Source organism: Dendrobates tinctorius, unplaced genomic scaffold (assembly GCF_039654945.1).
Source record: "Dendrobates tinctorius isolate UK_male_01 unplaced genomic scaffold, ASM3965494v1 ptg000272l, whole genome shotgun sequence".
NCBI lineage: Eukaryota > Metazoa > Chordata > Amphibia > Anura > Dendrobatidae > Dendrobates > Dendrobates tinctorius.
In genome coordinates, this window is record NW_027361939.1 from 5,983,348 (window position 1) to 6,004,854 (window position 21,507).

General features: G+C 41.5%; 1 long non-coding RNA gene across 1 annotated transcript in view; it reads left to right on the top strand.

Moving 5' to 3' along the window:
* The window catches only part of LOC141070512 (uncharacterized), a 92,072-nt gene that overhangs the window by 24,321 nt on the left and 46,244 nt on the right, over positions 1-21,507 (top strand). Inside the window, exon 2 of the long non-coding RNA XR_012226663.1 lies at positions 14,635-14,691. This is a non-coding gene — a long non-coding RNA (uncharacterized lncRNA). The remainder of the gene's footprint in view (positions 1-14,634; positions 14,692-21,507) is intronic.

Genomic DNA, 21,507 nt, shown 5'->3' on the forward strand with positions numbered 1-21,507 from the left:
ATCGCCGATTCCGATACCGGAAGTCCCATTCAAGTCTATGGGACTTCCGGTATCGGAATAAGAAAAATCCTATTTTTCCCTTGTACAGCCTCTCTGGGGTCTGTACGGGCCTTTCGGGGGGTTGTGCCGGCCTGCCAGGGGGTCTGTGCAGGCTCCGGTGGTCTGTGCCGGCCTGCCGGGGGGCTGTGCAGGCTCCGGTGGTCTGTGCCGGACTGCCGGGGGGCTGTGCAGGCTCCGGGGGGCTGTGCCGGCCTGCCGGGGGGCTGTGCCGGCCTGCCGGGGGGCTGTGCAGGCTCCGGGGGGCTGTGCCGGCCTGCCGGGGGGCTGTGCAGGCTTCGGGGGTCTGTGCAGGCATCGTCCGATGGGACTACAAGTCCCATCGGGCGATGCCTGCTACCATGACAGTGATTGACACATTAGCCAATGATGGGACAGTAGTAGTCCCATCATCCGGCTAATGTGTTGAATGTAAAAAAAAAAAAAAAATTACATGCTACATACATGCTACATACATACAACATGCATACTACATGCTACATACATGCTACATTCATACTACATACTGCATACATGCTACATTCATACTACATATATACTACATGCAACATACATACTACATATATACTACATGCATGCAACATGCATACTACATATATACTACATGCATGCAACATACATACTACATATATACTACATACATACTGCATGCTACATATATACTACATGCAACATACATACTACATATATACTACATACATACTGCATGCTACATATATACTACATGCATGCAACATGCATACTACATATATACTACATGCTACATACATACTACATATATACTACATACATACTGCATGCTACATACATACCACATACATACTACATACATACTACATGCTACATATATACTACATATATACTACATGCTACATACATACTACATATATACTACATACATACTACATACATACTACATGCATGCTACATACATACTACATGCTACATACATACCACATACATACTACATACATACTACATGCTACATATATACTACATATATACTACATGCATGCTACATACATACTGCATGCTACATGCATGCTACATGCATGCTACATACATACTACCGCTTTAGACAAATTCCAGGAGAGTGCTGTATGATTGCAGTGGTTTTATTCTACGCGTTTCAGGGGTCTCATGCCCCCTTCATCAGGAAATACCACCTATTCTACGCGTTTCAGGGGTCTCATGCCCCCTTCATCAGGAAATACCACCTTATTCTACGCGTTTCCTGATGAAGGGGGCATGAGACCCCTGAAACGCGTAGAATAAAACCACTGCAATCATACAGCACTCTCCTGGAATTTGTCTAAAGCGGCAGCGCGGAATATAGCTACAAACTCCCTTTGGATTCATAATTAAGAAGAAATGATGTATATCACAGTAAGATTTCAATTAATGTCTCTCTGAAAACAAAAACAATTTCCAAAATTTTGCAAAACTGAGTTTCATAGGACATTTTTTTAATCCATAACATGAAAGTAAGGTTAATTATATAACTTTCATTAGAAAATCTTCAGTTTTACTCAAATTAGTTGATGCTAAAATGAATACCCCCCTCATCAAATACTAAATCTAGAATCTAGCATGAGAGAGGCTTCCTTTGTTAACGACCCCCATGCATATCATTCATCTGCAGTGTACGCTGTATTGTATGACCAGAAACACTCTTGTTTAGCTGTCTACTGTTTTAGGTAACTGCAGTCAACTTGCATGTCGATTTTATTTGACTCTTAAGACGCTCAGGTGGGCCTCATTTAAATTTTTGAAAGTGTAGTTGATGCACTCCTAACTCAAAATGGTTTTGCACAAAGTGCAAAGCCAGGAAAAAATTATAACTGGGGTCATCCAGTCATCCAAATACCCTTGAAGGCAGCAACTGGTGGGCCTCATTCAAATACTGAAGATTAAAAGGCACTTTATGTGCTATTGTCATCTGGTGATGTGGAAAATTTTGGGCTAATCCAGGCTTTGCTCATTTTTAGAAATCCTGATGGCCTCCTCTTTCTCTACTCCAAGAGAAACGTGACCAAAAAAACACAAGACAACAAAACAATTTTCAATAAAAAAATCAATATTAACAATATAACTAAAAATAAATTCAAGAAAAGAGAGTGCCTCCAATGTGAGTAATTTTACTGGCTAAGGACATCATTATACACAATATGTATGGTTCTAAGTTAGAAAAACCATATTTAAAGACTAAAACAGAAATCAGATGTTACAGCAATAAAACAGAGCCTGTTTTTATACCAAAAAATACCTGATGTCAATTACATAAACATATAAAGCGTCCCCTGAGGAAGTGTGTGACTAAACGCGCATCGGGGTGGAGGAATGAGGACTGGACATCGCACTTCGTGTAACTTCATTATGGCATTTTTTTATATAATGACTAATTGGATTAGCAAAAAAGTTTTTGGGAGTCTGTACCTTTCTTAAATAGAGCATCTGCACTTACATTGCTTTGAATTGCAAAACATTCTGTCACCTACTGTATGGATACTATGGTGGTATTTATTTGGGGTTTTTTTAGCTTCATAATAAGTGTGCACACTTTTTTGGCCAATGTGAATGTAAGCCAGCAGTACATAAAGTCAGACCTTTGTGCCAAGCTCCCTACAGCCAACTCTTCCCTGTCTCCACCATGATGAGTACTCTCAATTTCCTCCTCCTCTATCTCTTCTTCCTCATTCCCTTCCTCAGCCCAACCACGTAGGAGAGATGGGACGAAGCTTGTGTTGGTACTAGCCTCTGTTGCACTAGCAACCAGCTCCTGTTACTCCTCCTCAGTCTCCACCTCTTTATTGTTACCCTATCTGCTCTGAGCAAATGAGATGAGGCTGGGCTGAGTAGTATCTCCCTGCTTCATGTTTCTTCCACCTCCATCTGGTCCGCATGCAAGGCTTCAGCGTTAAAGTCTATAAATGACTATTAATTACCTTGGTAAGACGCTTCTGACGTTGTCTTTTGGTTAACAAGGAATGTGACACTTGTAGAACATGTCCTGGATATGTCTGTGTGTGGTGGCTCTTGAAGCAGTGACTTCAGCAGCAGTACACAAATTTTAGAATGGCCTGTTCTTAAGGCTGCGGTATCCCGGTTGCTTGTGCACCTTTTTCTACCACACTTTTTCCTTCCGCTCAAGTTCCATTAATATGCTTGGATACAGCACTCTGTGAACAGCCAGCTTCTTTAGCAATGACCTTTTGTGGCTTATTGTCCTTTTGGAGTGTGTCAATCACTGCCTTCTGAACATCTGTCAAGTCAGCAGTCTTCTCCATGATTGTAAGAATCACTGAAACAGACTAAGGGACCATTTCAAAGGCTTAGGAAGCCTTCGCAGGTGTTTGTTGTTCATTATTTTAATTTACTGAGAAAATGACTTTTGGGTTTTTATTGGCTGTAAGCCTTAATCATCAACATTAACAGAAATAAACACTTGAAATAGATCACTGTTTGTAATGACTCTGTATAATATATGAGATTCACTTTTTGTATTTAAGAACTGAAATAAATGAATGTTTTTATATTCTAATTTTGTGTGAAGCAACTGTATTTAACAAAGGACTGCAAAGCCCTAAGCGCTGCCTAGAAGATGTATTCTGCCACGCTCCCTTGTCCTGCAACTGTACCTAGGCTAAATGTAGACTGCATCTATTGCAAACAGTAAAGCACAGGATTAGCCCTTAGAACAGTGTTCCCGAACTCCAGTCCTCAAGAGCCACCAACGGTTCATGTTTTCAGGATTTCCTTAGTAGGTGATAATTGCAGTACCTGCACAGGAAATAATTCCATCACCTGGGCAATGCTAGCGAAATCCTGAAAACATGACCTGTTGGTGGCTCTTGAGGACTGGATTTGGGGAACACTGCCTTAAAAGGAGTAGAGGAGCCTGATTAGTTAAACTGTGCACACACATGTCTAATCAACTGCTCTCCTTCCAATCACAACTGTCCCTGATCTGTGCAATGGTGTCAGTGAGCCAAGCATAGCCATGCCTGTCCTTTTACAACCTCTGATGAGGTTTTGCTGCTAGCAAATCACAGTAAAGCCACTGCCAAGATGACTACTGCATTACAGTGACTGACAGGCAATCCCAGCATGGTTATTGGCTGTGTAACCGGCACTAAACATGCGGGGTGTGTATTCGAAATTCAATTTTGAGCAACAGGCAATGCTCATTGAGTGCCATATCCTAGCACCCAGATACTTGAGTGATATCCAAGTATCACCAAGCACATTTGATCATTCCTAGCTTTAGTTTTGTGGTTAGAAATGCTTTCTTGCTCTTCTTGTAGCCTTTATGGTTTTTTTTTGTGCAAAAGGAAGACATTTTCTTTCTCAGGTCATGTGACATTTCTCTTCCATGTGGTGCCATTTCTGACAGCATGAAATGGGAAAAGAGTTTTCTTTGTTAAGCAATGCTCTTCTGTAGTTAACTGCCTGCTGGACACCTGTTTAGTGAATAATTAGACTTAGCTGTGATTGAATTATTGGTAATACGAATTTTGTAGTCAAAACTTTAGCTTTATTCCGAAGACTTTCATTGTGGTGTACTCATATTTGCTAAAATGGTTTTGAATAAATTTGTAAGGGAATTACTTTTGTTGCAATCAACGGCCAATATTTGTGGGAGCATACTGAAGTAAGGTATTCAATGGAAAATGTTCATTCTGAACGAAAACTAAAGGTTATCTGACAAATCTTTCGGGATGTACTATAGTATAGGGTGTGAAATTTTGCTGACAGATTCCCTTTAACAGTAGCCAGTATTGTGATGTGGAAACTTAGTACATAAGTTAATATTTATTAATGAGACTCCAATAATGATAAAAAAATCTTTTACTAATAGCTCTGGTTCGAGGGTAGGAAACTATCTGTACTTCATTTACAACAGAGATGTGAGCAGCACAACTGTATTCATAGTACACAGGCTCTTAACATCCATTATCTCAGTTGGTGTTCCAGGACAGAAGTCTAAATTTGGCTTTATCCACTAAGTTATTTCACTTACATTGTGCAGGGAAAGGGAGAGCGTTTCTCCCTCATGCAGAAAGCAACTTTCCACTCACTAGAAAAAGTTAATGGCGCCTGTTCATGAAAAGGATTTGCTGTTTTGGTTCCATAGGAAGAATTTTTTTTATAACGCCTAGTAAGACGGAAGATTATCCCAATTCTCCCATATACTTAAAACTAAGCAACATTCGGAGAAATTTGAAAATTGTCAACTGCTCTCCTGACAAGTCTGTTGGAGTAATTAAAAAAAAAAATACATCCCTCATAAAACAACAAGTCTAGAATTCTAGAAAAACTTTTCTAATAACTCCGCACCATGCCATTAAAGCTTATAAAAATCTATATATATATTATTAAAAATTTCCAATTTAAAAATACATAATTTTAAAAAACTTAAAATAAAGCCATGGGTTCAATATTTTTTGTAGCAAAATTATTACAGAGGGGTATTAAACTGATCTCCTTGCTTACAGTGTGTGAAGAATAAAAAAAAGCCGTTTTTCGAGGGAACCTGGCAACAAGTTTTGATATGTAATCTGAGGGCAACATGATATAGGAGCAGAGCCTCTGAGTTCAGCAATGTGTCACTTAATGAGATGCTTGTTGCAGTTCAATAAAATCTAAGTTTTGAAAGCAAGAGATTATTACCAGAGAACTAGTTTTCCCGTGCCATCTAGTCCTCCTGCTGTGTGCTGCCCCGCCCCCATCACTGATTGGCACAGTAAGCTGCCAATCAGTAATGTGGGCGGGATTACACAGAGCTCAGCATGCAGAGAACTGGTAGATCTGCAGGAAATAAAAAAGTGATTTTATTAGATTAAAATTAAATACAATACATCTCTGGAATCAGGGTATCTGCCCTTACAACATGCTGTTACTGTAGTATATCACAGATCATTCAATTCACAGCAAATACTCAGGTCTAGCACTTCACTGTTCTACAACCAAATTAGTTCGGAGATGAAAACAATTGAACTTAACTAGTGATGGGCGAGTCCTAAATTACTCGGAATCGCTTGACTCTAGCGAGTCCGAGCCCGGGACTCGCTACTCGTTGCGAGTCTAGCGAGTCCAATGTTAATGAATGGGGAAGCGAGTCTTAGCGAGTAATGTGCGATTTACAAATTACAAAGGAACATAACAGATTCTATATTTGCGAGTCCCGAATCCAGTATACAGGACTCGGGATTCGTAGACTCGCTCAGACTCGCTCACAATCGCTGTGTGTTGACATAGGCTGTCTTGGAAACTTGTAGGAACATAACAGATTCTGTATAAGCGAGTCCCGAATCCAGTATACAGGACTCGGAATCGTAGACTCGCTCAGACTCGCTGTTGACAGCGATGTGATATAGCGAGTCTAGCGAGTGAGAAAAAAAAACTCTGACAAAACTAGGATTGCCATTGACTTGCATTGGACTCGTTACTGTGCGAGTAATCACTGGGAGACTCGCCGAGTAGCGAGTCCCTTACTATTCGCCGAGTAACGAGTCCTAGCGAGTAGACTCGCCCATCCCTAAACTTAACTAATTTTATAGTGCTGAAAAGGAATATGATACTTAAATTTGCTAATTGGCTCTCATTTTCAAGATCCAGAGGAGGTTGTAATTACTTATGCCACCTTTCATGCAGGCTTTTAGAAAAATGGTGTCTTTATCATTTCTTGATCATTACATCCATTTCGTTAGTATTTGGTACCATTGCCCTTAAACTGAATGACTTGGGTGAAACGTTTGGGATCTACTTCCACAAGCTTCTCACAATGGTTGGTCGGAATTTGGGCCCATTCCTCCTGACAAAACTGGTACAACTGATCCAGGTTTGTAAGTCGCCTTGCTCACACCTGCCTTTGAAGCTTTGCCCATAAATTTTCAATAAGATTGAGATCAGGGCTTTGTGATTTTGGTTTCATGTTAGATATTGAGAAAAATGTTCATGTGTGTCTTTTTATATAGTGTATGTAAACGTCTAGTTTCAACTGTACATGGCATCACATATATGCTTATTTATAATGAATTTATGATTTGAGATCCTTGCAAGTCTATACTGATCTACATTATGCCATGATGAATAGTGGGGTACATGATTTCAAAAACTAGGACAAGAGTATATCTTTCTACACAATGTTCTACACTGTGAAAAACAGCAATATTTTATGTTTTCATAATTTTGCATATTTCAGATGCTTATAACTAAGGTTAACCCCTTAATCACGTCTTTTTAATGACCTGAGATATAAGAGAATAGCATCCCCATACAGGTGACAATCCAGCAGCTGTCTGCTGTACACTATAGCTGACAACTTGCTGCATTACCAACGATCAGTGTTGTCACCGTCCATATCTGTTGCTGCTGTCAAAAGTGACTGCATCAAATAAATGCTTGATAGATTGTGGGGGCTTCCGCTTTAATCTAATTGACACAGCGAGACCATGATTGTGTGGTCCTGATGTTTGCCATAGCAGTTCATGGCCAAATAGCAGCCTTAGAGTCTCCCGGACATAGCGGTCAGTTCAGAAGTTAACGACATTTAGGTGGTAAACAAACACTTTTTCATTCCGGCTATACCACTTTGCATTAATTCTTCAAAATCACCTGAAGGGTTAATAAACTGTCTGCCAGAAGTTTTCAATATGTCAGGGGGTGCTGTTTTTAAAATGGTAACATGTTTGGGGTTTTCCAATATATAGCACCCCCAAAGTCACTTCAAACCTGGATTGGATAGGTCCCTCAAAAAAATAAATTTTGTAACTTTCCTTGAAAAATGAAAAATTACTGCTACATTTTTAAACCTTCTACAAGGCTAACAAAATAAATTAGCGCTTTAAAATTGGTGCTGATGTAAGGCAGGCATGTGGGAAATGTTATTTATTAATATTTTTCTGTGGTATGACTATCTGGATTAAAGGGATAACCATTCAAAGTTTGAAAACTGCAGTTCTTTTACATCTTTGTCACGTTTCTGATATTTTTTTATAAATAAACACAAAACATATCAACCTAAATTTACCATTATCATAAAATATAAGGTGCCACGAAAAAACAATCTCAAAATCAATGGGATTTGTTGAAGTGTTCCAGAGTTATCACCACACCACCACATAAAGTGACATTGGTCCGAATTTAAAAAATTATTCCTGTCACTTAGAGGTTAAATTACAACTGCCTGTATATTCTACAGCTTTGACTATAATGCGGTGCCCAATGTGCACTGAATGTTGGTCACACTGACCACTTTACAGGTTAAATAATAATGTTGTGATCTACGTTCCACCTTCAAGTGGATGGAAGAACTATCTATCGCTTCCTCTTTGGTGGAATGCATTCTGATGTGTCATTCCTGGTCATGCTCACACCAGCTTCTGTCTCACAGTCGAAGTGTTCAGTGACACGGTCTGATGTAGTTCTGGTCCGGCTTGCTGGAACGCACCTAGCACGCACGCCGACTAGAACATCAGGGAAAATAAACCAATGGCGGGGACACATACGCTGGACTGGTGAACAGGATAAAAACTGTTTGAGATGGCTATCTAATGATGAGCGGTGTTATTAACAGCTAAGCACACCATCATAAGGTAATGAATCCTGTGCGCTCAAGCTTTCATTTAAATCCTGTGGCTCAGTGAGACATATGGACAACTGCCAGCTAAGTAGTCTTTTTTTCTAGACCACTATGGATCGGCCACCATGGCAGTGGGGTACTCGGTACTGGGCCGGTATTTCACTGGGAAGTGTCACAGCAGCGGTGACCCGGTCCGTGGCCCTGGGCGTCCATGTAAGGGAGTGAAGTGATGGAATAAAGTTTATGAGTGGATGATACGTGACTCCACCTGTGGTGCTCGGCAAATGTTAAGCCGATGCTGCAGACAGATCATCTGGGACAGATGGTGTAGTGCAGCAATGATGTTACAGCCCTCCACAGGCAGGGCTATAGTCCCAGGGCAGCGTAGGTGGGTGTTGGGAAGGAAGGTGCAGTGTCAGGCACAGAGATGTAGCAGTGCCGGGGAGGTTGCAGCAAGAAGGCAAGGACACAATAGGTTGCAGTTTCTTTACCTTTACTTGGCAAATGCAGACCAGGGTCCTGAGTACAGATGGCACAGGAGCTGGTTGGCCTGGAAGAAAATCAGGAATCACTCTGGCAGATGGGATGTGCAGTCTCCTTACTAGCACTCACTATGAAGTACTCCCAGTACTGAGTTACACTGGAGTTCCTCCTTTCTGATGTTATCCACACTCCACTCGCATGGCAGACAGCCGTAGCCTTTTATCTCTCTTGGCTCACCCGTCGCTGTTGTGCCTCCGAGGATTATATGGGAATAGGGCATTTAAAGCTTCCTATTCCTCTGGTTTCTGGTGCAGGACCGTTAGTATCCATACACCCTTGGAGACCAGGCTCCAGATCATGCGCTATCACTGGGACTGAGCTCTCCACCTTCCTCAGTCTCCCCAGCTCTTCTCCTCCACGTCTGCACACGACGCCCTCCTTACACTAACTGACTCACTCCATCCTGGCCCCCAGAGACAGCTCCTCCCCTCAGTGCTGGGTTCAGAGCTCCCTCTGCTGACCCGGAGTGAGAACTGTGCTGCATGCAGTGATTAACTGCCAGAAAGACCCTTCATTGCTTCCCGCATGACATCACTCTCCCTAGGAGGAAGGCAATGCCACTGTGGCGACCGTACTCCTGGGGGCGCCACAATTACCATTCTTTCACTCTTCATCAATCTTGAAAAGGTGAAACACCTAGAGTGTTATAGTAATTTTTGTATATTATGGCAATCCTTTCTATGGCAGCAAGCGTTCAGTGCTTGGGACAAGGTTTGATTCAACAAGGTTTATTATTATTTTGCAAGAGAATTGCTTTTGTACAGAATGTATTGCTATGAGAGTGTTATGGTATTAAGCTCTGTATGCTGATGTTACCGATTGGTGTAACTCTACTATCATCTGTTAAGCATTCTTTACTGTAGAAGCTACTCGTAGATTTAACCCTCTACAGATGGATGGCCTTGCTTTGGTGAGTTGGATAACTGCTGAATGTAAGCATTACTGTTTTCCATATGTGTGTTTAGGCACCAGTGCACTTAAAGTACCGTATATGGGATAATTTGATCTCCTCAGATGGATGAACTTAGCACTTTATCTGTCTTGGAAACATGATTATGATAACAATTTTGGTCTGACAACCTGCATCTTGTTTAGGGCTTAAAAGGGTTAGAAGTGTCAACCATCGGTGAGCGGGAGCGTCATTTGCGCATTTATAGGGTGCCAACCTCCGCAGGAAGGCAGAGCTAGTACAGTGGCTGAGCAGAGTGAGGCACCGTCCCCTAGCTACTTTTTTGCCTTATTCTTGGTCATACGGTTATCTGCTGAATGAGAGTACTATTGCTTCCCGCGTGTGTGTTCAGGCACCGGTGATCATTAAGTATATGTGATAATAGGCGCTCAATCAGTGAAATCCTAGGTGCATTGCTCCCTGGGAAATAAGAAAAAACTTTATTTGCATAATATTGATCCTCTCACATGCAGCTAGCACTTTATCTGTTGCAGAATTATTATGATGACAATCTTGGTCTGACAATTTATTTCTTGACCCCATCACTTAGGGCCTAACAGGGCTACAAGGGTCAGACATAGGTGAGCGGGGGCACCACTTGTGCAATTGTAGGGTTGCCTCCGCGGCAAGGCAGGGGCAGCCTAGTAGCTGAACAGGGTGAGGCACAACCCCTTGCCTTTTCTTTGCGTTGTCTGTATTATCTTTTTTTTTTGGGTGATGGTGATTCTAACTGTTTTATTCACGTATTAGATGTCATTATTTTCGATTATCTAATAAAAAATACATTTTATTTATACCCTACAAAGTACAGTCTCTACAGTGAAATAAATGCCTTGCTCCCGAATTAACAAAGTGGATTGTTTTTATACATATGCGGAGAAGTCACTTTTGCATCACAAAGGCGAAATGTGCTTACCATAATAAGGAAAGCCTACAACCTGTATTGCGACTGCCAAATCGGAGATCAGGACAAGAGTTGGGCTCCATGCAGATGCTGAAATAGATATGCATCACATCCTACCAATGGAAGCATGGCAAGAGGCAATCTATGCATTTTGCCGTTCCAATATTCTGTAGTGAGCCAGTCGATTACACTACCTATTGCTATTTCTGCATGGTGCCCCCCATTAAGAAAGGAGTTTCAAGGAAGATGTAGTAGACTTTATAGTATCCAAGCATTCCATCTGCAATACTCCCAGTACCGCATACAGAAAAGCTGCTCATTCCAAAAGCACTAGAAACATTTTCAATGAAGTCAAGTGAAGAAGAAGAGGGCGCTTGGCGTCATGAAGCATCTTCCTTTCACAACTCAGACATCTGTTAGTAACCTCAACTGAACCACACCACAAAGTGAATTGAACGATCTTGTTAGGGATTTGGATCTGCCCAAGAGTAATGTTCAGATTTCTTTGGTTTGCAACTGTGATAAAGATCTTCTCCAATACTTCTTTGTGGAAGGCAATCTTGTGGCATGCAGCAACATCAATAGTTTAAAGGGAACCTGTCACCAGTACAAACACTATTAACCTGCAGATATGGGCTTAATCTGCAGGTTAATAGCATTAATAACCTGCCCGATGCCTGCACGTAGCCGAATGCTACTAGGAGAAAATTAACTTTATTGTCCCCAGCAGCATTTGGTTACAGTCATGGGGACGGCACCAGCACTGGTTCAGTCACCGCTCTTAGTAGAGAGAGTAGAGGCTATAACAGTGACCCTGACTCTGACTGATATTCAGCCCTAATGCAGAGCAAGTGTCCGGGGGAGCGGTTACAGCATTCCTTCTCTATACTTAGAGTGGTGACTAAACTGGCACCTCCCCTGTGACTGAAACTGAATGCTGCTGGAGAAATTACAGTTTATTTTTTCCCCAGAATGTTCGGCTATGTGCAGGCACCGGGTAGGTTAGTAACTTTATTAGCCTGCAGATTAACCCCATATCTACAGGCTAATAGTTTTTGCTGGTGTCATATTCCCTTTCATGGAAGCTCTGGAGATAAGTCATTATCCAGACGAATGGATGTTCTTCGTCGATTCATCCAAAACAAGCTGAGAGATTTCACCAAGATACTGTGGGTATGGAGAAAATATATCAAGGAAAATGGAATCCATATCAATGCTTGCAGATTATTGTTGGACAATTGTAAGAGATGATCCAATGCAGGAGTACAAGAGACAAGCAAAAGAGGGTTGTCAGTGAATGAGGACCAAATTTTGTAGTGTAATCTCTGCAATTGAATTGTTTTTAATTGCCAATAGTGTTTAGACAGGTTTCAGTTATTTGAATTGTTGTTAAGTTTCATCTGAATAAATATCAGAAAAATGACATAGCAAAATATTCTACATCCTTTTATTTGCAAAAATAATAATATTTCAAAGTACTGAAACGTTTATGCATTAATTATATGTAGCAGTAAAAGGAAAACTCTTGGCTATCACAGGAACAAGAACCAACTAAAATTTTTCAATGTCCAATTAAGGGGGTCAAAATAATTAAAGGGAATCTGTCACCTACTCTTTGGCGGGTGATGAAAACGAGGTCGGTCTGGTCCGATGGGCGGTGTTCCCATTGTGTGCCGCCTCCCCATCCTTGCCCGCCGTCTGCAAGTTAATGCTGAAGTGGAGTAGGTGTACGCCATTTTTTGCGCGTGCGCTAAGCATTCATAGCTAGCGCACGGGCAGTATGCTTTCCCCAACTGAGGGCAAAGACGAAAAGCCGGACTGCGCATGTGCCGGTTAACTAAGCCCCGGAAGTATTTTGCTGTTTCACTCATTATACCTAGCTTGTAAAGTAAAGAAATGTGCAAGGCTCAAAAACAAAAGTTATATTATTTATTGAATAAAAAAAAATAATTAAATGCATAAATATAGTCATACAAAAGCCAGACATATAAAATGCTAAAGGTAGGTAAATGATAACAACAAAACTTCCTTGTGTGAATACTACTAATCAATGCTCAAAAGGTACAATCCAAAAGAGCCAGTGATGTATAAATTAAGGCTCTTCGAGGCACATACAAATAAACAGGGAGAAAGTGATATAAAAGTGCATATAATGAGAGTACTGTACAGTGGCATGGAGTACACTTTACCTATCAAAGAAAATGCACCCGACGCGTGTTTCGCATCAAACTTCGCCAGGGTCTGCCCCAGGAGCTGTGGTATGTTTAGATCATGTTCCTATACGGTCAGACACAGCCATTACACAGCACCAAGAAGGAGCACATTTATCAGATTATTTTAGCACAGGAACATATTTTAAAACTCATCCAATTGTGAAACTTATTGTTCTTCAAAGATCTATTGATTGAAAAAATTAATATTAAAATTAACTTTTGTTTGTGGGAAACCCTTTTAACTTTCCGACAGGGTGCCAGTCAAAGTTGAAATGAGCCATTCAAATAAGCAGTGAGCATAATAACAATGAGGAGATAGCGTTTAGGAAAGATGAAAATGAATAGGAAGAAACTTTTTGACTTTTTCCCTTAATATAGTATAAATAGTACAATTAATGGTGGAATGCGACTATCTACATCTCGAATTTTACACATAAAACTGTAGATTGCATAGTTCTAGTTGTGTCATAAAGGTATTTTCCTCCCAAAACATTGATTCTGGGAAAAAATATCTCCATAACATAGCATCTGACCATGTAATACTTTTCTTTCTGTTGCACGCTTTACTATATTATACTTTATTAAAGTATCTCCTGGAGGAAAATAGGGCTGTCTGTCAGTACATGTCTCACACAGAAAAAGTCTGCATTGCGAAATGGGTTGTTGGTTGGTACCGATCACTTTGACATTACACTACAATACAGTCCTAGGAGACCTCAGAGTCTTATACACGTCTTTTTAGAATAATTAGATATTTCACAGTTTTGCGATTTTTGGCAAATTAATTATCTGCTATTAATTTTTTTCTTACATTTCGGCGAATCTTGAAAATTGGAATTTCAAAAGATTCAATCATCCCATAGACTAGCGATGTTGTTATCTTTGACCTACGTACACATCATTTTAAATGTGAGCCTAACCAGCTCGGATTAGCAGCTCCTTGTACTGTGTCTGTAGATGTCTTCTTTGCACTAATATACTCTAGTTAATTTTATCCCTTTGGGTGACGAGTTTAAAAAGAGATTTAGTGCAGCTATATATTGCCAAAATCAGCAAAATTAGGAAATTCTGAGCCACAAAGTGAGGAGTTGTGGTAATGATTTTTATGAGCGAATTTCTTGCGATGCTTAACATGTCAGTAAGGCTGACTCTAAATTAGCGAGATTTACAGGTAATCGATGAGAGTAGACAGAGTTAGTTAAATCACGCTCGCAGGCTTAAACTGCAATTCACTTACTGTACCATTTGTAAATGTATAAGTCTTTCTGCTGAGCACTGTTTAATTCAATGAATACATAAATGTCCGAAGCCGGTGCTCTGGAGAACCGTCCTTACTTTGTGTCTGCTCCCAAAATCTGACCTGATGCTTTGTGTTTCCTGCCAGAAGCAGAAATCATGCACATGTCCAGCAGAATGATGGTGATTGCAGATCAGGCACATGGTACGTATCCCTAAGCGTTGGCTCTAGTGGCCCACAGCCCGCTTGCAGCTACAGACTTCAGTCTTATACTTATATCAACACATTGCATTTATAAAGCAATATTTGGATTTTTTTTCTGGAGCCTTAACTAGCAGCAACTGTGGTTCAAAGACCTTTATAATTGTATTCTCACAGCTGAAACTAGGCTGTCTTAGTATCATCTGCCCTTTTATTGCAAGGTTCTTTGTGATCTGTCGTTTCAACAGTTTAATTATAGATTAAATAATGACTAGTAGAGTTGAGCGATACCGTCCGATACTTCAAAGTATCGGATCGGAATGGATCGGCCGATCTTTAAAAAAAGTATCGGTATCGACGATTCCGATACCGGAAGTCCCATTCAAGTCTATGGGACTTCCGGTATCGGAATAAGAAAAACCCTGTTTTTGCCTTGTACAGCCTCTCTGGGGTCTGTACGGGCCTTTCGGGGGGCTGTGCCGGCCTGCCAGGGGGTCTGTGCAGGCTCCGGTGGTCTGTGCCGGCCTGCCGGGGGGCTGTGCCGGCCTGCCGGTGGTCTGTGCAGGCTCCGGGGGGCTGTGCCGGCCTGCCGGGGGGCTGTGCCGGCCTGCCGGTGGTCTGTGCAGGCTTCGGGGGTCTGTGCAGGCATCGTCCGATGGGACTACAAGTCCCATCGGGTGATGCCTGCTACCATGACAGTGATTGACACATTAGCCAATGATGGGACAGTAGTAGTCCCATCATCCGGCTAATGTGTTGAATGTAAAAAAAATAAAAAAAAAAATACTACATACATACTACATGCATGCTACATACATACTACATGCTACATACATACTACATGCTACATACATACTACATGCTACATACATACTACATATATACTACATGCATGCTACATACATACTACATGCTACATACATACTACATATATACTACATACATACTACATACATGCTACATACATGCTACATACATACTACATACATACTGCATGCTACATACATACTACATACATACTACATACATACTACATGCATGCTACATGCATGCTACATACATACTGCATGCTACATACATACTACATACATACTACATGCATGCTACATGCATGCTACATGCATGCTACATACATACTACATACATACTACATACATACTACATACATACCACATACATACCACATACATACTCCATGCATGCTACATACATACTACATACATACTACATACATAATACATACATACTACATGCATGCTACATACATACTACATGCATGCTACATGCATGCTACATACATACTACATGCTACATACATACCACATACATACTACATACATACTACATGCTACATACATACTACATATATACTACATATATACAATACATTCATACAATACATACATAGACATACAGTACATATAACATAGAGTAACATACTTACCAATACTTGTCACATTGTTCCCCGAAGCCATTGTCTTTTCCGGAATAAATATTAACATAACAAACCACAAAAATACTCACCCACGATCCGAAGCAGTCCACGAGTGTGTCCCACGACGATCTTGGGTAGAGAACTGCAGCATCAGAATTTCCCACGCAGCAATGGCATAAAGTGAGACTAGGGACTTTTTTTTTTTTAAGTGGCGGAGGAATACAGTGCGGAAGGATACCTACCTTCTGTCATTGGATTCCTGCAGCCCGTAGAGAACGGCAGCATCATCTGATGCTGCAGTTCTCTACCCAAGATCGTCGTGGGACACACTCGTGGACTGCTTCGGATCGTGGGTGAGTATTTTTGTGGTTTGTTATGTTAATATTTATTCCGGAAAAGACAATGGCTTCGGGGAACAATGAGACAAGTATTGGTAAGTATGTTACTCTGTTATATGTACTGTATGTCTATGTATGTATTGTATGAATGTATTGTATGTATGTAGTATATATGTGGTATGTATGTAGCATGTAGTATGTATGTAGTATGTATGTAGCATGCATGTAGCATGCAGTATGTATGTAGCATGCATGTAGTATATATGTAGTATGTATGTAGCATGCATGTAGTATATATGTAGTATGTATGTAGCATGTAGCATGTATGTAGTATGTATGTAGTATGTATGTAGCATGTAGCATGTATGTAGTATATATGTGGTATGTATGTAGCATGTAGTATGTATGTAGTATGTATGTAGTATGCATGTAGCATGCAGTATGTATGTAGCATGCATGTAGTATATATGTAGCATGCATGTAGTATATATGTAGTATGTATGTAGCATGTAGCATGTATGTAGTATATATGTAGTATGTAAGTAGCATGTAGTATGTATGTAGCATGTATGTAGTATGTAGCATGCATGTAGTATGTATGTAGTATGTATGTAGCATGCAGTATGTAGCATGTATGTAGCATGTATGTAGTATGTATGTAGTATATATGTAGTATGTATGTAGCATGTAGTATGTATGTAGTATGTATGTAGCATGCATGTAGTATATATGTAGTATGTATGTAGCATGTAGTATGTATGTAGCATGCATGTAGTATATATGTAGCATGTATGTAGCATGTAGTATGTATGTAGCATGTAGTATGTATGTAGCATGCATGTAGTATGTATGTAGTATTTTTTTTTTTTTTTTTTTAACATTTAACACATTAGCCGGATGATGGGACTACTACTGTCCCATCATTGGCTAATGTGTCAATCACTGTCATGGTAGCAGGCATCGCCAGATGGGACTTGTAGTCCCATCGGACGATGCTTGCACAGACCCCCGGACATCAGCACAGCCCCCCGGCAGGCCGGCACAGCCCCCCGGCAGGCCGGTACAGACCCCCACAGGGTGCACAGACCACCGGCAGGCCGGCACAGCCCCCCGGCAGGCCGGTACAGACCCCCGCAGGGTGCACAGACCACCGGCAGGCCGGCACAGCCCCCCGGCAGGCCGGTACAGACCCCCGCAGGGTGCACAGACCACCGGCAGGCCGGCACAGCCCCCCCGGCAGGCCGGTACAGACCCCGGGCAGTCCACACAGCCCCCCGGCAGGCCGGCAGAGACCCCCGGAAGGCCCGAAATGACGGCGCATCATGATGTGCACACACCGCGCATCATGATGACGTCAGGCTGTCAATCAACTTTGAACTTCCGATTCCGATGCCGAATTCCGATATTGAAAAAATATCGGAAGTCGGTATCGGAATTCCGATACAGCAAGTATCGGCCAATACCCGATACTTGCGGTATCGGAATGCTCAACACTAATGACTAGTGATGAGCGAGTATGCTTGTTTCTTGGGTTTTCCCGAGCATGCTCGGGTGTCTTCCGAGTATTTTGGCGTGCTCGGAGGTTTAGTTTTCGTCACCTCAGCTGCATGATTTGTGGCTGCTAGACAGGCTGAATACATGTGTGGGAATTCCCTAACAAACAGGCATTCCTCACATGTATTCAGCCTGTCCAGCAGCCACAAATCATGCAGCTGCATCCACAGAAACTAAATCTCCGAGCACACCAAAATACTTGGAGGCCACCCGAGCATGCTCGGGAAAACCCGAGCAACGAGTATACTCGCTCATCACTAATAATGACCAAATGTGAAAAGATTTATCAAAAAGCAATAATACATTATGTTTTAATCACTTTATTATGTATCAGAGCTGAATATCTCACATAATGGTGCCCACCACAGCTTATGGCAGGGGTCCCTGACAAGAGGTTTTTGAGCCACATGTGGCTTGCAAACCTTTGCTATGTGGCTTGTGGCAGTTTTCACAAATATAGTAATCACCTCTATCATCTATATTGGTGTACATAGGATGCATTATTACTTAAAGGGGTATTTCCATCCCCAAGATCCTATCCCAATATGTATTAGGGGTGATAATAATAAAAATAATAATAACTAGTGTTGATCGAATAGCTTTGGATAAGCACTTAACCGGATAGCTATAGCACTTAACGAATAGCTGCCTCGGGAACCTGGATACCTGGAGTGCTCCCAATAATCAGCGGTTTGACACCACAATTGCATGTGTCATGGCTGTGTGACAGTCACAACACATGCATGTTTTTTTGGGCTGTCCTTGCATGTGTTGTGACTGACACACAGCCATGATACATGCAATTGTGGTGCAAAAGAACTGAATAAGATCAAAGTTTTGAAGGCTGCAGGCCCTGACGGCATCAGTGCAAGGCTAATCAAAACCTGCGGGCACCAGCTGAGTGAGATCATTACATATCTGTTCAATATGAGCCTGAGAATGGGTATAGTACCACAACTGTGGAAATTATCGTGTGTGGTACCAGTTCTGAAGAAACCTTATCCGAAAGACCTTAATGACTATAGACCTGTAGCATTGACATCACACCTGATGAAGGTATTAGAGAGATTGGTTCTCACACGTCTCCGTCCTCTAGTGGGCTCGGATATGGACCCTCTCCAGTTTGCCTACAGGCCGGGCATTGGTGTGGATGATGCCATTATCCACCTTCTAGATAGGACTCTCTCTCACCTGGAGAAACCTGGGAACACTGTGAGAATAATGTTCTTCGATTTCTCTAGTGCTTTTAACACCATACAGCCAGGTCTACTGAGAGACAAGCTGGGCCTTGTTGGTGTGGACCTCCAACTCTCCACCTGGATCCTTAACTACCTCACGAACCGACCACAGTTTGTTAAGGTTCGGGACAGTGTGTCAGACACAGTGATCTGCAATACAGGGGCACCTCAAGGTACAGTTCTTGCCCCTTTTCTCTTCACACTGTACACTGCGGATTTTAGGTGCAACTCATCTAGCTGCTACTTGCAGAAGTATTCTGATGACTCTGCAATAGTAGGCCTCATCACAGGAGGAGATGAAAGAGAGTACAGAGATACTAACCAAGCTTTTGTGGAGTGGTGTCAGAGGAACCACCTTAGGATTAATTCCGGGAAGACCAAGGAATTGGTGGTGGACTTTTGCAAGGGCAAAAATCCACCAGTAGTGGTGAACATTCAGGGAAATGACATTGAGATAGTCGACACCTATAAGTACCTTGGTGTGATCCTCAATAATAAGCTTGACTGGGCCCATCACTTGGATGCAGTGTACAGGAAGGGCCAAAGCAGGCTTTATCTGCTCAGAAGGCTGAGAGCCTTCGGAGTTAGAGGGGCACTCCTTGCATCCTTCTTCAGCTCTGTTGTGGCATCAGTCATCTTCTTTGGTGTGGCGTGCTGGGGTAGTGGCATATCAACCAGGGACAGGAATAGGCTGGACAAACTGATTAGAAGGGCCAGCTCTGTCCTGGGATGCCCCCTTGATCCAGTTCAGGAAGTAGGCGACAGGAGGATACTGGCCAAGGTGAGCTACATGGTGCAGAATGATTCCCATCCCATGCATGAGACCGTGATAAAGATGTGCAGTACTTTCAGTGACTGGCTACTTCATCCTAAATGTGAGAGGGAGCGCTATCGAAAGTCCTTCCTTCCTGCTGCAGTTAGGCTGTATAACCAGCACTGTCCAAAACGGAGAACGACCCAAACAGAGAACTGATAGATCCAAAGTTGTGACAGTCCGGTTACAAATTTTTTTTTTTTTTTTTTTTCGTATATGTACCTACCTACTGTCAATGTAATGCCTTTATGCATCTGTATCTGTACTTGTTCCTGCCTTGCTGCTGTAATGCTCTGAATTTCCCCATGGTGGGACGATTAAAGGATTATCTTATCTTATCTTATCTTATCTTATCTTAAACTGCTGATCATTGGGAGCACTCCAGGTATCCAGGTTCCCGAGGCAGCTATTCAGTAAGTACTATAGCTATTCGGATAAGCTCTTATCTGAAACTATTCGATCAACACTAATAATAATAACAAATTAGCAAATATGTGACAAAGGCTGCACTGTTGATTTAGAATCATCTAGCAAATAAAAGGGGTTAAAATGTTTACAGCAGACAATTTGTGGTTAGCTCAGCCCCAGGGGATACTGGGAAAGTGGCTATTGTGTCCTGGACATCCAAGAGCAAAGTCTGTGCTAGAGTCTCCTGTCAGACTGAAATCAGACAAGTTGTATAGAACCAGATGCTACCGGGAAGCGATTGCTGTAGTCATAGAAGCAGCAATATCCCAGACTGACAAACGTAAAGCATCCAGGAAAGCATAGAGCATTTTGTAACCATATAGAATTATTTTTTGGGAATTATAGAACAAACATTTAAAACCATAAAAGAGTACCTCTACAAAATGCAGGACAATGGGGATCCTAAATTGAACATGCCTCCAAGTAGAATATATGGAATGCATGAGCAATAATTAAGTATACATCAATTGCACAACCCTATATAAAGAAATTAAGTATTATACCAGTCTAAACCTAATAACAAAGAACCTGGCTGAACCTCAGGCTAAATCCAGTCCATGCTGTATGTCCTTGATCTGTTGTTGGGAATGGGTGCTAAGTAAAGTGCATGTGCTGATGCATAAAAAATGCCAATGTTTGGAGGGGTTGATACTTACATAGAATGTAGCAAGAAATGTCATGTATCTCCATATATTCTACTTGGTGGCATGTCCTGCATTTTGTAGAGGTACTCTTTCATGGTTTTAAATGTTTGTGCTATAATTACAGTAAAATAATTCTGTATGGTTTCAAAATACTGGACGCTTTAAGTTTGTCTGTCCAGGATTTTGTTGCTATTACGTTTATATTGAGGTTGACCTCAACCTTTGCTGGACTTCATTTGGAAAAAATTGTATTTAATCATAGATGTACTCAGGACAGTTGGGAGCACGTTTAGGACCTCAAGATAGAAGTAAGAGGGTTACAGCATCA